Below are 23,587 nucleotides of genomic sequence, written 5' to 3' on the forward strand. Positions count from 1 at the left end.
CCATGCTCCCTAGTGAGGTTTTCTATTCCCTGCATGAATTTTGTCATTTTATTTTTCTATCAATTGATCTATGTCCCCTAGCCTTTTAAATTTACTGATACACAGTTTTAATAATACAAGCATATTATTGTTAAATTAATGTGTGACCATTTCTTCCTTTTCTCTGTATTTTTTATGTCTTCTCACTTTTCTTCTTGACGAATCTTGTTCATCTCCTCTAGTGGTTTTTCTTGTTCTAAGTGTTTCCTACTTCACATTTCCTTATCTGCATTCTTTCATTTTTGGAAATTTCTCTGAGTTAGTTATATTACAGTACTTCTTTTCGACTTCTTCTGTTGAGTATTTGCTGTCGATATTTTAACCTCTTTCTGTAAATACTGCTTTAGTTGTATCCCTTGTTCTTATGGTACAATTTCATTATTTTCAGGTTTAAGTCTTTCTCATTCCTATACAGATTTGTTTGTAGTCAATGGCTGAAAGATAATGTTTTAACTTCCAGATCTATGGAAGTATATTGTGAGCTTTTTAACATTCATTTAGAGCTGACTTTCACTAATTGCATTATGATCGGAAAGTGTGGTCTGTCTCATACCAGTTGCTTAGAATTTCTTGAGACTGCTTCATGGCTCAGTCTCCGGTTTAAAACATAGCCATTAAATCCAATTGCTCATTGTGTCCAAGTGTTCTGCGTGCTTACTGACATTTTCATCAGCTGTATCAGTTACAGAAAGTGATTTTGGTCAGCTTCTTGTGAGCCTGCCAGTTTTTTCTTTATATATTTTCAATGTAAGTTATAAAGTACATAAAGATTTCAAATTTCTGCCTGATGGATTTACCATTTTATCAATTTATCATAACCTACTTCCTGTCCAGAAAAATTTTCCCTTCAAGTCTTATTTTGCCTGGTATTGATTTAACCATGCCAACTTTCATGTAGTTGGTATTTGCCTTGGTTTATCATTTTCTATCATTTTGCCTCTAACCTTCTGTGTCCTTACATTTACACTGAAGAAGCCAGTCAAGTCCTCAATTTATCAATCCATCATTGGACATATGAGAGCATTAAGGATATGAGAACAACAAAAAACATACCATTGAACTACCAAGTTATATTTTCTCACAGCAACCCAGACTTTTGCCCTTACTTATCACAGTGTGCAAGTACATGTCTTTCTGTGACTATTTGTGTCTGTTTCTCCTACATCGAATTTCATAGAAACAACACTGAGCCTCTTGCTTTTCCTTCGTGAGTCTTAAATGCCAGTTTGAAGGAGCAGACGCATGACTGTGCGGGTGGTATTTGCAGCCCTGGGAGTGGATGGGAATCCCGGGAACACGTGGGCAGAGCAGAGGCTGGAACTCTGGAGATCAGCAGTAGGTTAACAACGTTTAGAGCAACAACTGTGGCATTTGTCTTTGCACCTCGTCCCTCCTTGGTCCCTAATAGGGAGCACGGTGTTTTGCACACGGGAACACTACAAAAGTAAAATGAACATTGTGCTGAGTGAAATAAGCCAGTCAGAGAAAAACACGTACCATACGATATCACTCAGACGTGGAATCTAATGAACAAACTGCACTAACAAGCAAAATACGGACAGACTGACAGAGAGCAGGGTGCCAGATCTGGGGGGCAGGGGGATTGAACAAAAACAGGAAGGACTCCTGGACACAGTCTAGTGTGGCGACTACAGGGAAGGGAGTGTGCAAGGGGGTGCGATGGCCATGGGAAATAATTAAGCAAAATTAACCCTGCTTCACCCAACCAGTCTAAGATCCAGAGTCTATAATTACCACTAAGAATTTTCTTTTCAGTGAAACTGTTAACTGTAGAAGACAAACCTGGAGCAGATCTCTCAATCTCTTTTTTCTCTTTCTTGTTTTCCCGGTGTCTGTCACACACATGCCCACTTTCTGCTTTGCCAAGAGAGAGGGGTTTAGCTGTACAACAGTCCCTTTGCCACAGAGGAGGGCCACAACTGCCGCCATGAGAACAGCCGCAGACCAGCAGCCGAGGAAAAATCTCTCAATCTCTTGGTGCCCACCCCCCTGTTGCGTTCCCATCTTGTGGGAGAAACAGATATTATTCAATAAACACATAAAATACAGTCGTTTCCATTGTCCCTTCAAGGAAGCTGCATGGGGCCCCTCCTCAGAGTCCTCCATTTTAACATCAATTTGCTCAAGTTCTCATTCAGTTTAATAAATCATTTCTCATGGCATGATGCATGGCATGCCATGTGCGATATATTTATGGGTAAGAATGTTTTTCCTCTAGTTGCCATGCCCCCAACAGCCTGATGTCAGGTCCATTGTTTGCTGCGTTTCTGCCACTCACTGTCCGGAACTTGGCCCTAAAGACAGTAACTTTCATGACTTGTTAGGTTGCTTTCAGCCGGACTGTTTTCTGTCTCGTTGGGCATTTAGGTGCCACGAGGAGGCAGCACAAACCTAGCGCTGCGCTCACTCCACATGCCTATGTTTGCACAGTCACTCGCCACTCCCTATGGGGTGTCTTTTCCACTTGCATGCAATCAAACTTCACCATTTTTTTAGATTAATACTCAGTGTTAATGAGGAAGTGGGGAATAAGAACTGCCACCTGCCAGCGGCAGGAATGTTCACCGGGGCAACCTGAAACAGCATGTCTGAAGCCTTAAAAGCGCGTTTTATCCTTTCCTCTGGCATCCCCGTCCCCACAGCCACTCCCCCACCCCCAGTCATTTCCATTAAGGAAATTATTGTGGCTGTCAGCAAAGATCTTGGTTGGAATAGGGCTATTTAATACAGCATTTTTATAACAACATAAACTAGAAATAAGGCAAATGTCCAACAATAAGGGATTCAGGTCATATCATGGGTGGCTGTGTGGCTGTGACCAGCAATGTCGCCAAAACAAAGGGCTGTGTTAAGTACCAGACAGCCACCACTGAGGGTCACATCACTGACGATGAAGGGGAAGAGCTGCTAACCGTAGCAGCGTCTAGCAATGTCAAGGCGGATAAAATGCAAAATGTATTTAAAGTATAGCAATCAGTAGTCAAAGAGATATACGTCAGCATCTGGCAAGTGTGTGACAAATACAATTTTTAGTAATAGGGATACGCATCGACTTTGGCCACATAGCATTGCCTTAAATCTCACAGTGATTTTAAGCATGTTTCTCCACCATTATCAAGGATTGAGTAGTTCCATGTAACTAACTTTCTAGATTTCTGAACTTTATTTCTTTAGGAGCCAAATCTTTAAGTAGTTTTAGATAGAATTTCCATGAAATGTATTATGTTTTCACGCATTTCCTGCCTTCCTAAGTGGCTGGACTTTTTTACTGGATAATTCAAGGTTTCACTGTGAATTCCCATCACAGTTCAGTGGAGGCCAAGGAGGGGACTCACCCCTAATACCAAATGGACCCAGCGAGGTAAAATGTTAGAGTTCTTGTGTCTGCTTTTTATTGTTCCGCTATTGTCACAATACAAAGTACCATTTCTGCATCTAGCTACCGTCTCTACCTTTAAGAAACACAATTCCACGACTCTCTCAAGCTCTGAAATATCTTACTGGTTATGCCAAGAATGCAAAGTCCTAACCACTTCTTATCTGGGACATTTCTCAAGGTTCCTCTCTGCAAACACAACTCTGAAAGATTCAGGAACCTCTGCTCCCAGACCCAGCCTTCCTCTCCTATATCCTGACCCACTGTGTGTGCAGTACAGCCGGGACCACCTGCATCACCCTGTGGGGCCAGGGCGAGAGGAACCAATCAGTGCAAACATGCTGATACTCAGCTACTGTTTCTGCTGTGAGCATTAGCTTTTGAGTCTGGCTCAGGGAGTCTCACGTCTTCTGTAAGCATCCATGACACTGTGGCAGACTTACTTGTTAGCTAGCATTGGGTGAAATTTCAGACCCTTCAAGGTTCTTGAAACCTACTTTCCAATTTGTTATTTCACTTATACTTTAGCAAACATATATAAATTATGTATGCAACTGGTAAGGTCCTAGGGAATATAAGATTAACAGTAGTTGCAAGCTCTCTTCCAAAGCTCTGGGTGGTGAGGAATGCAGACATCAAAACAGATCTTTGTAACAAAATGTAATCGATATTAAAGGCATATCTAGGTTTTCTACACACTTAAGCCCAGCAATAGTCCAGCATCAAGCCAACCAGAGTAAGAAGCCCTCCTAATACCTGAAACATCACATAGAATCCTCAGGAAGGCATTTCTCAACAGTGGGAATCAATTTATCCTAGATTAAAGTCTACTCTGGACTCACCTGAGAAAGCTTCAAAACGAACCTGGAAAATATCTAGTTCATTTCAAGTAACTTAACTGCAAAATAATGGCCAAAGATATTTAAAGAAATATAACAAAATCCAGCAGCCATTGGTGACCAGAATCCAATGAAAAATTAGTTATGTGAAAAGGCAATAATAATAATAATAATAATACCCATAACCAGAGAGAAAAACATCAACCAATAAAAAACAAGCTCAAAAATGACAGAGATGATCAAATTAAGGGACAAGGATGTTAGATCAGCTATTAAAAATCAACTCCACATTTTAAGAAGACATACACTCTGAATATGAGGAAAGAAATAGACGATGTAAATGAGACTCAGACTGAACTGCTAGAGATTAAAATACACAATGTGTGTATCTGAAAACATATCCACACAAAATCCTGCCCACAGATATTTGTAGCAGCTTTATTCATAATTGCCAAGAAGTTGAAGCAACCAAGATCTCCTTCGGTAGGTGAATGGGAAAATACACGATGTCTAGACAATGGAATCTTATTCAATGATTAAAAAACACAACCTGTCAAGTCAGGAAAAGACACAGAAGAAACTCAAGTGCATATTACTAAGTGAAAGAAGCCACATGAAGAGAACACCTACTGTATGATTCCAACTATATGACATTCTAGAAAAGTCAAAATTATTAAGACAGTCAAAAGATCAGTGGTCTAGACACAGAGATCCATGGAACCGAATAATCTCTTTGACAATGGAATACTATTCAGTCCTGAAAAGAAACAAACTGTTGGTAGGTATAACCACAGAGAGATATCTCAGCAGGACTATCCTAACTGAAAGTAAGCACACACAAAATACTACCTACTGTTTATCTACATTTATATGAAATTTTAGAAAAAGCAGAGCTATAATAACAGCTTAATATGGAGAATAGTGGCCAGGACTTACAGATAGGAGGGAAAGATTGACTGCAAAACGGTAAGAGGGAACTTTTCGGATGAGTGAAAATATTTTACATTTTTATTGTGTTGGTGGTTTTACCACTGTATCCATTTGTCAATATTTATTGGATTATCCTCTTAAAATTGGCAAATTTTATTATATATGCATTATGCCTCAATGAAACTGACAAAAGGTAAAAATAGAACCTTTTAAACATTCAAAATTATACAGAACAAGATTAATGAAAGAGAAAAAGCAATATATCCATATCTCTGAAAAAATAATAAGTTTCAGAGACCTCTTACAGGACTGATCAAGAAAGAGAAGGAAAGGCACATAAAAATATTATTGGAAAAGGGGCTCTGAACTCCAGATGAGATTGGATGAATGGACTCCTGTCCAACAATGAGAGCGAGTGAAGTGAATCTGCATATACTTAGAGCTGTGAACAGCTCTTTTGAGATGTAGTTCACATGTCACACAATTCATCCAATTAAAGTGTATAACTCAATAGTGTTTAGCATACTCACGGTATTGTTCAGCCACCACCAAAATATGATTTCGGAATGTTTTTATACCAAAAAGAAACTCCGCACCCAGTAACCATCACCTCCCACTGTCCCGATTTTACTGCTACTCTTCCTTCTGTCTCTACTGATTTCCCTCGTACAGACATAGTCTATAAATGGGGCCACACAATATGTGCTCTCTGGTGACTGGCTTCTTTATTTTTTTAAGATTTATATTAATATTTTCTATATTAATATGTTAAAATCTCACTATTTTTATGACTCATCTGTTGAGACATATGTGGTAGAGCCGCTATTGCTCCTTGGCTGCAAATCTGGACAGCACGTTGCTGAATACTACAGGCAGTTATAACACACCGCTATTCGTGTATCTAGATATAGCTAAACATAGAAAGAATATGGTACAAATACAGCATAAAAAGCTTTTAAAAAGTGATACACCTGTGTAGGGCGCTTCCCGTCAGCGGAGCTTGCAGAACTGGAAGTTGCTCTGGGGGAGTCAGTGAGTGAGTGCTGAGTGGACAGAAAGACCTGGGACATCACTGACCCCTGCTGGAGACGCTGTAAGCACTGTCCCCGCTTCCTACCAATAGGGTCAGAAATGGAGTATCAGAGCTGTCCATGCTGCTCCGTGAACAGGGATGCGGGCTGGATGGATCGGAAACACCAGGGAGAAACTGGGTGGCTTAGGTGCTGATCACCACGATGGTGCCGGTCCGGAGGGAGTGGGAGATGGTCTGAGGACCCGTAGGAATAAGAAGTCAAGAGGGAGCGGTAAAGGAACCTAGGGGGCCATCACGCGGTGTGGGTTGGGCTCTCACGTGCTGGAGCAGCGAGCAGATTAGGAAAACCTCGAGGCATTCGTTTTCTTGTAAGAGGGTGCTGGATATGGAGAGGGTGTAGAAGCGAGAACTCAGTATTTTGACTCTGGAACTTTGTTTTCGATTCTATTGACCCCGTCTGGCACAAAGGGCTTTCTCTCACATTGAATTGAAGAAAGAAATAAGAATTATCCATGCTTTACCTCATTACAACCAGAAAAATTTCCAACATGCAAGGACAGGCTGGTTCCACACTACCTAAAAAACTGTTTATTAACGTTACCGTAATATTTATCACGGTAGTTCCTGTGGACCTGCATCTTTGTACAGGGTCTTAGGCTCTTGACAAAGAATGCACAGCAGTGTTCTCTGAAGACCATCAGGCTAGATCTGGGAGGGCTAGAGCACCCTCAGCATGCATAGCATTGGGGGTCAAGGTCTTACTCTGTGCTGAGCCAGGTCGGAGGCTGACTGATTGGGACGTAGCCTGTGCACTCGACACTGAGGTACTGTGAGTGAGGGGGAATGGAGGGCTCAGCCCTGCAGAGACTGCTCCCATCAGAGAAAAATGAACTCCTCCTGAACCAAAAATCCTTCCATTTCTTACAGGAAACTCAGCCCCATTATAATTTTATGGGACCACCATGATATATGCAGTCCACAGCTGTATGTACAGGGGCGGTCTCCATGACTTTAGCCATCCAAAAATGTCAATAGCACCAAGGTTGAGAACCTGTTCTGAAGCAATGATGTCCAAACCTGGCTAGCTTTTTACAAAAAAAAAAAAAAAAAAAAAACACCTGTCCAGCCCTGACTCAGTTGGTTGGAGCATCGTCTCATACATCAAAAGGTTGTGGATTCGATTCCTGGTCTGAGGACATACCTAGGTTGCAGATTCAATCCCCAGTCCAGGTGCATATCATCCCTGGTCTGGGAGCCTATGGGAGGCAATCTCTCCCTTGTACCTCAATGTCTCATACATCAAAAGGTTGTGGGTTCGATTCTTGGTCTGAGTACATACCAAGGTTGCAGATTCAATCCCCAGTCCAGGTGCATATCATCCCTGGTCTGGGAGCCTATGGGAGGCAATCTCTCCCTTGTGCATCAATGTCCTTGGTGCAGATTAAAACTTTTTTAAAATAAAGAATCACCTGTCCAGCTTTTTAAAAAAATCTGAATGCCTGAGTCCTACTTCAGAGATCCTGAGTTAGGAAGTATGAAGAGAATCCAGGCATCGGTGTGGTTCAGAAGCATTCCAAGTGTTTTTTATGCTACACCAGATTTAAGAACTGACAGTAGACTGACTCTCAGCTCCTAACTCAGAAGAAAATCAGCTGGTAAACATTCGCAGTACGCCCAGAACAGATTAATGGCTCCAAGGCGCTACCTCTTCTGTTTGTTTTCCCCAAATACCTATTTCTCAATTAATGGGGTCATTAAGCACTTAAGACGTGCATTAATTTCCAGCCTCTCTTTTTTTCTTACTCCTTTCATTCTGCATAAATCCAGTTTGTGAATGATTATAACTTGTTAACTATTACACATATTACACACTTTCTGTTTACACACAGAACAAATGGCCTAGAAAATGTTTGGCAGCTGTCTTTGCTCACCGGTGTTCAGTGGGAATAGCTGAGCAAACAGGTGCACCGGGCCTGCAAGCGAGAGGCGTGGCATGTCCTATCACCCGCTACTCTCTGCTCCCAGCCACCTTCACACACGGAAGTGGAATTCATTTTAAGTGGTTTGAACCTGCACACTTTAAGGTCAGTGTAATTCTGCTGAATTTAGAAAAGTGTACAAATGAATGGACTTTATATTTAGCTTTAAGACATTTTTCTTTCCACTTTTTATCACTCTAATAAATTGCAAAAACAACATAGCCCTTGCTCTTAAGCCACTTAAAAATAGTAAAATGTAGCAATTGGAATAAGGCATAAATATGAGGAACTACAGGAAAAGGTCTTATACATTCTCAGAGGATACACATTTGACATCGATGGCTTTGCCTTTGCGCATGCCTACCTCAGGCTAGACCCCCCGCATTAGGAGCTGGGGATAAGTAGATACAGTCCCTCTACCTGTGGAATTGTTTCCTGGAGACCAGTCAGTCTGTTGACAATTTTTCACTGTGTGCCTATTGTGTCAGAAGCACGGAAACAGGCGATAGTGATTCAGAGAGATCAGTATTAAGATAGGGAAGGACATGATCCAATTAATCACTGTCTGGACTTTTATCACACTGAACCCTCCTCCCTAAGCATAGATAGTTCTCTGACATCATTTACAAGGCCAGGATTACAGGGCACTAACTCACCCTTGGCAATAATTCAATCCTGGCATTGAATGTAACAGCAGCTACTTAGTAATATGTCGTAATCATCCAGTGGATCGCCGGTGGTTGAGTCTAATGGGTAAGGAATTACAACAAGAACCACTGACATGATCTTCAGTTTGGTCAAACCTCCGAGGAAGCTTTATGATAGAAGTAGGTAGGGACTCTGGTCTGGAAATCTAGCAGCTTTGTCCGCTGCGAGATGACTCAGGAATGTGTTCACTATTCAGGGTGCGGCGAAGTGAATGTATAGTTTTCTGCATGAAAAATAATAGCAGAGTTAACAAATAATAATACAAGAATAAGCCTACCTTACCGCATTAATAAATCAAACAAAAAAATCTGCATGATTGCATCAACTGGTGCCTAAAATTTATTTCTGAACTGGAAGTGGCTTTGGATGATGTTATTACATTTCAAAAGAGTCTCTCCATTTGGCTAACACCACCCCCATTTTCAAGATAATTGAAAGGACTCGGCATTGCGTCCAAAGGCAGGCTGAAAATCCTCCGGCCCGTCCTCAACAACGCATCACCCCACCGCCAGAGACCTGCTGCAGGACGGTGAGTGAGGGCACACAGCTGGCGATGGAAAGGGCCCGTCCTTGTCATCCCTGAGCCCCTCGGACCTCTCCAGAGGAAGAATGGATGTGTGGACATGGTCAATGAGGAAAGATAAAAGGATGAAAGGATTCCAACCTCCAATTGAATTTCTTGATGAGTCGGGCTGGTCAGACCCGGTTCTGGATAAAAGTGCTAATAAGCCACTTACTTTTAGGGCCTTGAGCTCTCTCAGTAGCCCCCGGCCACAGCCCCGTGTTCTGTTTTTTTAGCTCATCCAACTCAGATAACTTTAGAGGAAGTGAATATGTCTGTAGGGTTTTAGTGATAAAGCGAGACTTGATACTGAAAACAACTGTCAGGTGGCACTGCTTAGGCAAGTGCTAGTCAGGGGACCCCGGCAGTGTGCAGAAGACGGGGAAGGGAGAAGTACAAGTAACAGGGGAGGTCGAACTTTGTATAATGTAAGCCCCCCCAAAAAAAATTATCTAAGGCCATTATGCCCATACCTTCCAGGACAAATAATGTTGCATGAAGTTATACAGCTTGTTTGGGTGGTCAGACAGAGATCTGTTAAGAATTACGCAAAGACAAGTAAAGAAGACAAATGTTCAGGAGACAGGCAGAGGACCATAGGGTGAAAGTGCCCCTGGTCTATATCTGGCCCATTTCTGACCCCCCGCCCCTCCCTGAGGAGGCAGATGAATAAGTATATAAAGTCTTTGTGAGAAGAGCTGAAGTCCTTTGGAACAGTTCTGGAAAGAATATAATTTATCTGGAGGGCAAGCGTGATCTCCAAGGCAAGATCCACCCACTGAACTTGGCATTTCTTATAACTAGACACAGTGGCAGCCTTCCCAGGCCCTCACCGTCTGGCTGCGGGAGGTGTCCCTCTTCTGCATTCTAACAGCGCCCTGGACGTATGCTCAATATAACAGTTCAATTGTTTTTTTAAGATTCTTAGCGTCTATCTGCTTTCCCCATTAGACCGAACTTCTCAAGAACCCAGGCGTTGTGAGCCTTTGTGTGGCTTTCGGTTTTTAAGTGACTCTTCCCAGGGATTCTAAGGCGGGCATGCTTTCCCTTCTCTGCTGGGTAGCCTTTCGTTTTCAGGTGTTCCATGGGCCAGCTGGCTCCTTTCCAGATTAGGTAATTCAAAGGTTAGCCCCGCAGCTAAACTCCCCCGAAAGTCCTCAGGGTGGGTCAGATCGTATTACATCACTGAGTCCTGCTCGGTGTGGGGCTCGAATCCACACGGATGCCCCGTGCACCGCGGCTCACTAGAGTGGATTCCATGCCACAGCACTGGCCTCCACCCAGGGGTTTCTAGACGGCATTGTCAGTCGGGCCCCAGGTGAGCCTTGGCTGTTGTGTCAGTCATGCTCATGTGACATGCTAAGGACACGCCCTGCTCAGAGACCGCTTTGGGGCCTGAGAGGATCCCAGATTCCAGGCACCCCTGTTGCCTGTCTACAGGAGAGGGACGGGCATGAGGCAGCACAGCTACTGCAGACTCTGATTTACGTCCCAGACGACGTGCTCAGATGCCAGATTCAGAATCAGGAATTGTATTATGTTCCTTGCAGGCTCTAGATATCACGCCTAATTCTAGATCTTGCCCTTTTAAAAAATCCTCATTTTCTTTTTCCAAATAGAACTTTTCAATTGCAACATTTCAGTGGATTCTCTGGTAAGAAATGTGTCTTCACCAGATTTTGGGGCTATGATCTGTCCATTGACACCACTTTGGTAAAACTTACGACAGACACAGTTGTTTCTTTTTCCAGAACAGCCTGTGTCAGGGCAGACGCTCTTATCAGTTTGAAAAAAGAGAGAGCAATAAAGTCCGTGGAGTCCTGGTGAAGCTCTGACCTGCTGGAACCAGTCCTTATCCCCAGAGCTGGGGGAAGGCCTTCCTGGGGCTCCTCCTACCTGTGTGGCCGAGGCTCCTGGGACCAGAGACCAGCAGAGAGAAATGCACTGTTCTCTATTTCAGGGACACACAGAGAGGGGACTTTGGAGTGAAGAAATCTTATTTGTTGAAACCTTTGCCCAGAGTTATAACTCTAGGTGCCACGTGGCAGGGATGCCTCTGACTCCAGAGCAAAGAACAAAGAGCATATTAGTGAGTCACACCGAGGAAAACACCGAAGATGCAGAAACCCTGGGAGGGTCAGTAATGTCCCTTTGTCCCCTCCCCTCCAGGAGGGCCAAATGCCTTCCCTCCGGCGCCTCAAGCAGAGATTTCTTGCAGCATTTCGGCTCCAAATCTGGGATTTTTAATACAATAGAACTAACACCCAAATCGCCCCGCAGATGCATCCCTAGAGGTGCATTTTAGTGATGGTGAGTTCAGATCCTTCATGGAGTGGTAAACTTCAATATGGCCTGGTAAACCGAGTTTCACTTCGAGGTAGAGGTGAGGGAGCGACCTTCGACCTGTCGCAAAGCCCCTCAGAAGCCCACCAGTGCCTGCCACAGCTGGCGGCTTCCTTAAAACATTTATCAGATTCATAAATATAATGCATTTCCACTGAGGAAAAACTTCCCAGCCACATGAAACTACTTAAAAAGAGAAACACAGGCATAATCCCACCACAATGCACTTCATTCACCAAGTTCTTTGGGGATTAAAAATAAAACTGACGTGTTAAATTTTACAGAATAAAAGGGGGAAGCGTGGATTTCTTCTTCTGACATTTAAATCTAAAATGTTTTGGGACTTACTACATAAAACATCAAAGCACCCTTGGGCAGGGACCCTGTTTGCGAGCGTATATTGCAGTAGGGGGTGAGAACGGTGGAACCAGCCAGCTCCCCGGGAGCAGGAACAGCACGACCTTGCCTGTGAACACCCAGGCAAGGTGAGAAAGCTCTGCACACCTAACTGACCAGGTCCTGCTACTGCCACTTGCAGGCGACAGCCCACAGTCAGTAGACGCATTCCAGAGGTGTGTGGTAGTACCCCCTGAGTTCTTATCACAGACACTAAAATTCAGGCCATTAAATTTCAGAAAAGCACCCTGGCGTGGATGGTGGTTTGCAGGTCCGTGTGGATCTTGCACCGATTAGGGTGCCGATGGAAGCCTCCAGCTGCCCTGCAGACAGAGGTAAACAGGCAGCTTTTTGGAGGCTGGTTTTCAACATCACGTGAAGTTATCGAGGCTCAAAAGGAAGGTAAGTTGAGAATAAGAATCAGCTAAACACTAAACTAGGTTCTATCCGCCTTCACTCTGTGTATTTATTGAAATAATACCTGGTTCAGAGTGATCTTAAGTTGTTCTGTAAACTCAGCGGACCATATGGGATAACTGAAGGCGAGTCTACTTACAAAAAATGGCTCCCTAGACCTGGGGTTAATGGGTACACCCTTGCCTTTTTCCACTTGCTTACCATTGCATTCTTCAAAGTCTACCTCAAATGTAAAAGAAAAATGATTGGCACCCCTTCAGGCTTCAGGTTCAGCATGGCACCGAGACAGGGTGGCTGAAGGAGACCGGCGCTGCGACCTCACCCCTGCTCCGCATTCTCTGCTCTGAGGTTCCAAAGACTAAATCTGCATTGGGAGGAAGGAGCGATCGCTGCTCCAGGTCAGCAGTGCCGGCCTGTCGGGACAGCTGGGATTTGCTGCACTGACTCCCTCTCAACCCAGTTCACCTGTCATGTACAGAGGAGGAGGTCAGGGCCATAAACAAAGGGACTTCGAAGGATGGGAAAGAAAAGGAGAAGGATGTAGATGAGAGGCTGTACTTCTGCTTTTCTCCCTTAACAATTTGCTCCTTTTTTGTTTGTTTGGTTTCAGATGCACATGACACTAACTCATTACCACTTTTGTTTGCATAGCACATCACCTTCATTTTCCAGCAAGCATTTGGTTGATTACTAGAATAATTTTTCCTTAGTTTTAACATTCTCCTAAAAAGGCCTTTAAATTGCTTGAGATGCAGGCTGCAGTTCCAAAGGTTTATTAGCTAGCTCTCTAAGCACAGTGAGGTGGAAAGTTCTGAATCTTTCTTCTGTACAGTGAGGAAAGTAAAACACAGGGATATGGAACCCACGAAGGGGGCTGAGCTAGTCTCACATGCCAGGTCCCAGAAAGATGTGCAGTTACGGTTCTGCAGCAGAGAGGAGGGACTGCTTAGCGTGAGTGAAATCACAGAGCATCAGAATAACAATAAAAAGGGGGGGAATAAAAATTAAAATATGCCTACATATTTAAAATATGCAACAGTCGGAACAAATCATGGAAATTTTAAAATATTTTGAACTAATGATAATAAAAATATGACTTATCGTAAGTTGTACAGTGTCGTTCAAAGTCATGCTTGGAGATGAATGTATGTAAGCAAATACATAAGAAGAAACATAAATAAATTAATACCACCCCCCATCCCGGACTGCTGATCAAAGGGAAATAAATCGCTCACAAGTGGCAGCATCTAGACACACACCCAGGGGATTCTATCTACCCCGCGCTATCTTTCTTTCAGGCTTTCTCGCTGAAACCAGCTACCATCTCCCTTTCTCATGCTCCAGCACTGACAACCCATCAAGGCTAGACGTTAAAATTGTCCCCTTTAATTTCAGGCCAGGATGGCAACACCTTCAACTCTCGCTGGGAAGCAGAGCAGAACCAAATCAACAATGGTGTAGAACCTGCCCAGGATGTGGCTCAGGATGTTGGCCCATCTCCGCCCTCTTCCCTGAGGGTATGAAATAGAACCAGGGGAGGGGAGCTGCATTCTCCAGAGACCAAAGACGAAGGGGTCAAGAAACGAGAGCCATCCCCAAACACCAAGGAACAGCGCTCTTGAGTAAAACAAATCCATTTGGTAGGATATTTGTTCCAGAATTAGAGAACTCAAAAGAAACTCTATGAAGTCATTTGTTTATTTCTCACTTTCAAATAGTTAACAAGGATTAATGGAATTACTTCCTGTGCCCATAGGCAGGTACTGGGAAGAAATTCAACCCAGAGATTTTCAGGACTTGAATTATCTCAAAATATCTTTTGGTAATTTTTTCCAATGTTTCACCAACATTGGCCACCAGTTAATACCTAAGCTAAATCCTTCCTGCTACTTATTAAACCATTTCTTTTCTTTCATACCTTAAGAAATATGGGAGAACAGCAGGTCTCCTTTGCTGGAATCTTTTCTCAATGTGCGTGAGCTTGCCTTTTGATATGATTCAGAGTGGACAGAATACACAGAGGAGAATCTCAAAGAACACAGACTATTTAATTCTCCAAATACTAAAAAGAATCTGGAGTAAAGCTGTATATTTGACTTCTCCACATATTAGCTCTGTGATCTTGGGAGTGATATAACATCTCTAAGCTTTCATTTCTTTTTTTTAATATAAATACAATACTTACAGCAAAGATTACTAAAAAGGTTAAAATGAATAATTATGTAAAAAATGTTAACTGTAAAGTGCAATGCAGATGCTAGATGGAGTAATATTTATCTGTCATGAAGATTAAGTCAGAGGATAATGGTAAAATAATAAGTATGGAGAGAATGTGGAGAAATTGGAATCCTTATACATTTGCATTTGCCAGTGCAAATGCAGAATGGAGAAACACTGAAGAAAAGAATACAGTGGTTTTACAAAAAAATTAAACACAAAATTACCGTGCGATTCAATAATTCCACTATCCGTATATACCCAAAATAGCCGAGAGCAGGAATTCACACAAACATTTGCACACCAACATCGAAGCATCACTCACAACAGCCAAAACATGGAAACATGTCCACCGAAGGGGGACTAGACAAGCAAAATGTGGCATCCACGTACAAAGAAGCATTATTCAACCTTCCAAAGGAGTGAAGTTCTGACACGTGCTACAAGATGGATGGAACTTGAAGGCATCATGCGGAGTGAAACAAGACAGTCAGTCACAAAAGGACAAATTCTGCACGATTAATTCCACTTACCTAAGAGTGTCAGACTCATAGAAATAGGAAGCAGAATGGTGATTGCCAGGTGCGGGGGCAGGGAGGGGAGGAGGGGGCATTATTGTTTACTGGGCACAGGTTTTCAGTTCGGGACGACGAAAAGCTTCTGGAGATGAATGGCAGTGAGAGTTGCTCAATGATATAAACACACGTAATGCCGCCGAACTGTATGTTCACAAATGCTAACTTTGATGGTATGTATATTTTGTCAATGCAATAAGAGGAGAATGGTCACCACAGGGTCCCTGCTCGGCAGATACATAAAGGATGTGGATATATTAAAAAAAAAAAGATGTGCAAGTTACCATTTTGTTGCAGAGGCTGGCCAGCACATAAACAATCCAGACTAGGAGGCAATACCCTGGGACTCTGGGCTGCCCTAAGAGGTGGGAGGAGGAGGAAGTGAGCGCACTGCATGGGGGTGACTAGAGGAGGTTGCTCCGTGGACGTGCAGACCTAACCTGCGCAGAGGTCTCTGAACGGGCACAATCAAAACCACAATTATTTTCAGGCCTAGGGAGCATTTTTTCAGAAACTGTCTGTCTTTTCCCCACCTTGGAAAGCAGCCATTTTTCTCCTGTTCCAACATGAACTCCAGGAATCTTGTGTAATATTGATGTATTGGCCTTTTATATTGTGTAGCATCTTCAAGCCAAGAGACCTCCCAGAGAACCAGAAACAGTCCATCTTAAACACCCATTTGAAACTGGGCACTGGGAGAAAACCAAAAGGCTGCGTATTAATTGACAAGTGATCTGGGCTAAACTAAGGTAAGCAGCAGTGAACCATTAATGTCATCACACACTTACAGTTGAATCCCAGTACAGAGGAACTACATTGTTGCTCTCAGTATAATCTTTTCAGTGTATGGGGGGAAAAAAAGGATCTTGGACATTAGTGACAGACAGACAGACAGACACGGATTCCAATCCCAGTCACTTCCTACCCGGTGAATTTTAACAATTCTTTCACTTCTCATAGCTTCTTGCATGGAGAGTAGTAATACCTGTATCACTGTATTTTGTATAAAATTATAACAATTTATATACTATCCCTTACACAATAAAGGGAACTCTAGTAATGAGAAGAAAATCAGCCAAAAATATCAATGAAGGTAGCTGTGCTTGCTTCTGAATTATAATAAAAATAGTGAAGATACACAGCACTAACATGGTTCCCAAGATTTTTCAAAGAACTCTTTTCTTCATATTTGAACACGAAAATGGCAAGAAATATGTTATCTGTCAACAATTGAATCTAAAAAATCAAAGTAAATGAACAAGCAGAACAGAAACAGACTCCTAGATACAGACAACATTTTGGTGGTTGCCGTATGGGAGGGAGTTAGGGGAATGGGTAAAAAAGGTGAAGGAATTAAGAACACAAATTGGTAGTTACAGAATAGTCATTGGGACGTAAAGTACAGTATAGGGAATATAGTCAATAATATCCCAATAGCTATGTATGGTGTCGGATGGGTACAAGATTTACCAGGATGATCACTTAGTAAGTTACATAATGTCTAATCACTGGGGTGGACACCTGGAACTAATGTAATATTGTATGTCTGCTGTAATTGAAAAGAGAGAACAAGAAAAGTTTTTAAAAATGATATCCTGTGTAAAGGTATATAGACTACCTAACTGAACACAGCATATTAAAATTAGAAAAAATTTTAAAGAGTTGAATCCAGGCATATACATATTTTAAGTCACCTCTAAACAATTTATGGGTTCAAGAGAAAGTCCAAATTAAAGTTTCGACTTATTTAGGAATGAAAGGAAATGAAGGCAATATCAGAATCCATGTTTTGTTCATGGAGAGAGAGTCAGGGCTTCAGATGCAACCATCATCTATCATCCTAAGAGACTAAGAAATAAACAACTCAACTTAGAGGAAGTAGAAAGAAAGAAAAATAGTAGACGCAGAAATGGATGAAACAGCAAGTAACTTCCCTTCCTCTGCCTCTTCCCTCATTTCTTCTCTTTGTTATGGCAAAACTCTTCAAAGCAAAAACCCATGCTCACTGTCTGTGGCTGCTCTCCACATTGTTAAACTCTCCCAGCCAGGCTTCCGTCTTCAACACGGGAGCAAAGCTCATCCTGTTCCGGCCACCACGTGCACATTTCAACTCATCGTTATTTGACCTGTCAGTGGGTTGGTCACGTAATTTAGTTGACACTTCAGGACGTTTTTGAGAGCAGACAGAAGTGCTGTTCATTATTATACCTGCGAAAAGGCATAAATTGGGTCCTATGATCACCCTACCCATCCACAGCAGTCAACCCTAGGTGACTGCATGGCGGAGTGCACAGAAACGGTTATGTAACAGATCACGTTTTCAACCCCAAACCTTCCTCCCACCGTCATTGTTAACCAAATAAGATTAAACCTTTGGCAAGGTTAATTTTAAAAGAGAAGCCACACACACACAAAAAGCAACCATTAATAGTGAGTGAATGGTCACTCACAGATAGGCATATGTGAAAGACAAAAGAGAATTATAAGAGACTATACACAACTGTGTGCTAACCCATCTGAAAACCTAGATGAACTGATACATTTCCTGTTATTCAAATAATTAAATTTGACCTAGGAAGGAATAGAAAATTTAAATAAAACAAATAGGGCTTTATTTTTTTAATTTATTTTAATTGTTGTTCAAGTACAGTTTTCTGTCTTTAAAAAAAATAAGAAAAAGACAGTAGTATTCCTCGGCTGTGCTGTGGGGAACTACGGGAGAGGCCCAGACACCCCACAGGCCCATGTGGTGGGGCCAGAAGCAGCCCCCTGGGGAAGTGTGCTGCCGGGATGAGAGTCGGGACTCTGCGTTCCCGTTGCCCCACCTGTGTGCCAGCCTTGCAGGATCTGGAGGTTATGTTTTTAATTATTATATTTTTTGGTTACTGTTTGCACTCAACACTGTCTTGTATTAGCTTTAGGTGTACAGCACAGCAGATAGGCATTCCTATAGGTTACAAAGTGCAAAGTGCTCCCTCTGATAATTCAGGTGCCCACCTGGCCCCGTAAATAGTTATCACAATATTGTCGACTGTATTCCCCCATGCTGTACTTTCCATCTCCAAGCCTATGTTGTAATTACCAGTTAGTACTTCTTAATGCACCCCGATGCAATGCACCTCATTTTGTGTAGGTGGTTGATACATCTCATTGCAGATGCATTTCTTTTCACCATACTTCTGTCCCTACTCAGAAACACTAAGTTCTCTCCAATCCCATGGGAAAGTTAGGTAAGATATTGAACGGAGCTTATACCAGGAGTTAGAAGACAAATGTAGCTTTCCTCCAACTAGTCATGTACTTCACTGTCCAGGCAGTCACTGAGCCTTCCCCACAAGGTCCAGAGTTCTTCACCTACGAGATAGGAAGGATACCTCAAGCCTATTTATTTTGTGGATTTGTTTTGGTTTGTCTTTGAAGATTTAAAGAGAATTAACATCTGGTAATGAATAAGGAAAGATATAAGGGGGGAAATTTTAGCATTAGTTCGAAGGGTAAGTCTTAAGCAAAAATGAAAAATATGAAGGCACATACAATGTACTGGCAACACCTTTCCATCTCTATGCCCATGGCGCTCAACCGCCTGTTTCTGCCGTTCCACGGGTGCCCTGGGTGTGCCTCCCCGTGCTTGGGCCTGACACAGGGTCAGCACAGCAGCAGTTGGTTCAGTGTCTGCTCAATGAGCGATTTTGAAAGAAAGGGAAAGGTGAGGGACAGTCTGTAACCCAAGGAAAATACTGAGTTGTGTGCATATTCTCTGGGAAGGAAGCCCTCATTATAGATGGATTTCCTTCGGCACTGGATGGCGTTCTACCATAGAGGGAATGAAAATGTTGGTGTTAGAGAGGAGAGTTGTACAGAAAGCAGCCACCTGGGATGACACCATCCAGAGAGTCTAGGAGAGGTTATACACACACACACACACACACAGCTTGGCAATAATTGGTTTTATTCCAGGATTTCCAATCTTTTTGAAAAAGAAATAATAAAGTAACCCATATTGCAAAAAAAGTTTAGTGATTAAATTCCCCAACGTAGAAGTAGTGTATGTATGAAAGGTCTTTGAAATAAAATAAAATAGAGAGAAGGTGATTCTAATAAAGTTTTTCTCTAGGGGCATATATAATCAAACTCAAGTATAAGTGTTTTTTATTATATTCTTGTCTTACTCATCTTTTGTAGTCAGAGTATTTTAATCTAAGATTATATATATATGGCTGAATAAGCTTATTTGTGTCTGTAGATTTTATATTTTAGTGGAATATTTGCATATAAATGTTTTCAACAAATCAAATCATAGACAATTTATGGAACATGAAGAGCTGAGTTAATAAATTTGCTTGAAGGGAGGGAAAAAGCTTCATTGTTCCTGAGCTATTAAATATTGAACTTCATGTTTTCTAAAGTGATATGAAAATGTTGCTTTATTCTAATGCCAAAAATATAAAAACATATGAAGGAATTAAAATAGGTTTATGTCAAGGGGTTAGAGAATATGAGGTTTGGAAGATAACTTGAAGCCAAATGGGCACAGGATCTTGAAAATTTTAGCTTGAGTGAGACCTCAGAAATCCATTGGTTTTTAATGAATCTCTTAATATTATTTTCAGAGCAATGAGGCTGCAAAAATTCCTCCAGTTTCTGTTGAACCCTTCCAGGTACACAAAGAAGAATTCATAATGAAGAGTTTGGCCTATAGACAGTGGGTAACCACTGGGGGTTCTGAGTTGAGTTAAAATAATGGCACAACCATAATTGTTGGGGGGATCTCTCGTGGTGACTGAGGATCCGTCAGCCTGAGAAGATTGTTGGGGCCAGTTAGGAGTCTCCTGTATTGGATCTGAGGTAATGAAAACCAAAACAAGAGTGATATCCGAGGAAATAGAGGAAAAGGGGCAGATGTGGAAAGATGGCTTGGAGTCTCCTGATTTACACTGCCATCATCTAACCTTTCCTACTGACCGTGTGGCTGAACTCCCCTCACGTTTCATCACCTGGAAACCAGAGTTGAATTAGATGATCTCTAATAGTTCTGGCCCCTGTGATGGAAGAGAGAAAAAAGCACCTGGAAGTAGGTCAAGAGTGGAGATAGAGTGCATACCACCTCCCTTTTCTTTTCCATAAATAGAGTTCAGCTGTGGATGCCTGGTCCACACTAACCCTATCTTATTCCCTCTCTTGAGAATCTGAGAAACAGAGAGATTGGAATTTTGTAGTTGAATTACACTGATGGCGGATTGCTGAACAGAAAGTCTGTGCCAATGAGATCCTGAAGTTCCTAAGGACTCCTTATTTCAATTTGCCCTGGAACCCACACAATACCCTATATTCTTCCATAAAGCTCTCCTTTTAAAGTTAAACTAGCCTAACTTATTGCCCATGCTTTAAAACAAAAGTATTTTGACTAAACAAGGCTTGACTAGACAATACAAATTTTCCAGCTATCTTTGAGGAATGTGTTCCATCAGTGAAGTGTTGCCCACTGCTCAACACACACACACACACACACACACACACCCCAGAAAGCCTATTATTAGGTTACCAAGTTTTTTACTCACTTTTCAACAAAGCACATTTACCCAGAATAGTGTACATGTTAAGCAACTAAATAACTCCTTCTCTCAACATTCTATATTTTTGAGAAAATATTTTAGCATCTTAGATTATGATTATTATAATTATTATTACTCAAAAATTACCTTAGGGTCTAAAATTTTTCTATATTGAAGGATAAGAAGAAAAACATGACTACAGATTGTCATTATTGAAGAATTCTCCTGCATGGAGAAAAATTATACAATAGAAAGAACACAATTTTTCTAATCAAAAAGACCAGGTTCAACATCATGCTTTCTTATTTCAAACTATATTACAAAGCTACAGTAATCAAAAAGTATGGCATAAAAATACGCACATAGATTAATGGACCATAACAGAGAACCAAGAAAAACACATGCATAGATGGTCAATTAACTAACAACAAAAGAGCTAACAATATATAATAGGGAAAAGATGGTATCTTCAATAAATGGTGTTGTGAAAACTGGACAACTACATGCAAAAAATAGAACTGTACCCCAACCTTACATCAAAAATGAAAAATTAACTGAAAATGGATTAAAGATTTAAATTTAAGACCTGAAACAGTAAAAATCCTAGAAGAAAACATGGAGGTACGTTCCTTGACATCAGTCTTGGCAATGATCTTTGGATTTGACACCCAAGCAAAGGAAACAAAAGGAAAAATAAATATGTGGGACTATATAAAACTAAAAGGCTGCTGCCGAGCAAAGGAACCAGTCAACAAAATCAAAAGACAACCTATGGTTAGTGAAGTCAAGATTTTACTTCCTGCAGTTTGATTCCAGAGCCTGTGACTTTAGCACTCTGCCTGCTATGGGGAAGTTAAACAGTTTAAAATTAGTATGTGAATAGAGAAATAGATCAATGAAAGAGAATGAATAGTCTGATAAGAGATCAGTACATAGGAGGATTTTGTATACCGTAGCATAACATTTCAAATCAATGGATTTTTCAATAAATGGTGTTAGCAAAAAATGTTAAAATATGGACCTTTCCCTCCTCTTTACATCAAAATACATTGCAGACAGATCCAAGAACTAAATGTTTAAAAAAAATGAAATCATACAAGCAGTAGAAGAAAACATGCAGTAATTTTTTAGTAGGGAAGACAAAGAAAGAGACAAAGTTTATATTACTTATAAACCATCAATTCTTCTGAGCTATATCCTGCCAATTAACTGATACGTGGCCACAGATCTAAGTAGACTGGCTTTTTATAGCAACACCATTGTTTTTTGTTTGTTTGTTTTGATTTAATTGCATAGGATTTGATGCAACCTAAGTTGTGCTTCATGGGGGTTGGTTCAACAAATACAGTACATATAAGAGGTGTATACATGCAATAGTACAAAGTGAAACCATTCATAAACAATGTAGATGTGGATACGCTGAGATGGAAACATCAAAACCAGTATTTTGACTGGTTTCAGAGGCTGTCCCCATTTTCAATGATCAGCTCCCAAAAGGAAGTAATGAGACAAAGACCTTACCGTGAGGCAGACCTATCAGGATTTTAAAAAGGGTCAGGGGTCACTTACCAAATTTGGTAAGTATATGGGGACTATTAATGAGAGAATATATTGGTGCAGCTTCTTTGGAGGGGAGGGAAATTTGACAGTATCCGCCATTACTTACTGTGTGATGCTGAACCTTATTTCCTCCCTGGAAAAATGGAGATGCCATTACCGACTTCCTGGTCTTGTTTCACAGATTAAATGCACACCAGGCCCAGCACATAGTTAGTATTTAACAGATGTTACCTCCTGTCTTAGCTCAAGTTGCCATAACAAAGTACCACAGACTCAGTGGCTTAAACAGAAATTTATTCTTCATAGTTCTGGAGGCTGGGAAGTCCAAGATCAAGAGGCCAGCAAGGCCTCTTGTCTTGGCAACATCTTGTTGCATGATCACATACCTTTTCTTTGTGCGCCCAAAGAGAGAGTGCAAGCGAGCTCCCTGGTATCTCTTCTGGTAAGGGCACTAATCCCATCACGGGCCCCACCCTCCTGACCTCAACTCACCCTGATTACCTTCAGGAGGCTCCACCTCCAAATACCATCACATTGGTGTTTATCGGTTTCAGCATAGGAATTTGGAGGAGAGGACAGACATTCAGTCCATAGTCCAGCCACAAGCCTAAGCACAGTTTTAAAAAAGGAAAAGATATTTTCTCAGACTGGTTTTTACCGAAACAGATGTTAAGAAATCTATTTCAGGATTTCACATCTAAGCTGGGATTTCATCTCAGTTTGAAAACACATTTCGGGGTTTTCTTCTTATGCCCTGAGGCGGGAATAGAATCATCCGACCAAGCACCTAGCAGGTTTGCCGTCCCCCTCACAGGCCCGGAAAGGCACTATTTCCCCACTCTTCCATCTCCAAAGCAAGAAAGAGCTCAGGAAGGTGCAATGATGGGGCACAAAGATGAGCGGGCTTTCCTTCCTGTGACACGCGCTTAACTGACACCTGCCATCGGCTTTCTTGGCCAAGTATCCAGGAGGTGGAAACACAGGGGGTGGGAATCTGTTACACGTGTGCCCTCTTTCTGGTCTGCATTCGGTCACCTCAG

At 41.7% G+C, this 23,587-nt stretch overlaps 1 long non-coding RNA gene and 1 other non-coding gene across 3 annotated transcripts; both read right to left on the bottom strand.

Annotated features, from left to right (window-relative positions):
• Positions 1-1,886: 1,886 nt before the first annotated feature.
• On the bottom strand, positions 1,887-2,019 carry LOC118979441 (small nucleolar RNA SNORA41). The gene has a single exon (XR_005064913.1). It is a non-coding gene; the product is annotated as a small nucleolar RNA SNORA41 (small nucleolar RNA).
• A 3,835-nt stretch (positions 2,020-5,854) lies between these two features.
• LOC118979437 (uncharacterized) lies at positions 5,855-10,689 on the bottom strand. Of its 2 annotated transcripts, none has more exons than XR_005064911.1 (3): positions 10,321-10,689; positions 8,999-9,113; positions 5,855-6,712 (listed from the first exon to the last, which is right to left on the bottom strand). It is a non-coding gene; the product is annotated as an uncharacterized LOC118979437 (long non-coding RNA). The 2 variants fall into 2 exon arrangements; XR_005064910.1 differs by having other exon boundaries at positions 8,999-9,148.
• Between the last annotated feature and the right edge of the window lie 12,898 nt (positions 10,690-23,587).

The sequence above is a fragment of the Sturnira hondurensis genome, unplaced genomic scaffold (assembly GCF_014824575.4).
Source record: "Sturnira hondurensis isolate 20B ecotype Veracruz unplaced genomic scaffold, ASM1482457v3 Scaffold0022319, whole genome shotgun sequence".
Taxonomy (NCBI): Eukaryota; Metazoa; Chordata; class Mammalia; order Chiroptera; family Phyllostomidae; genus Sturnira; species Sturnira hondurensis.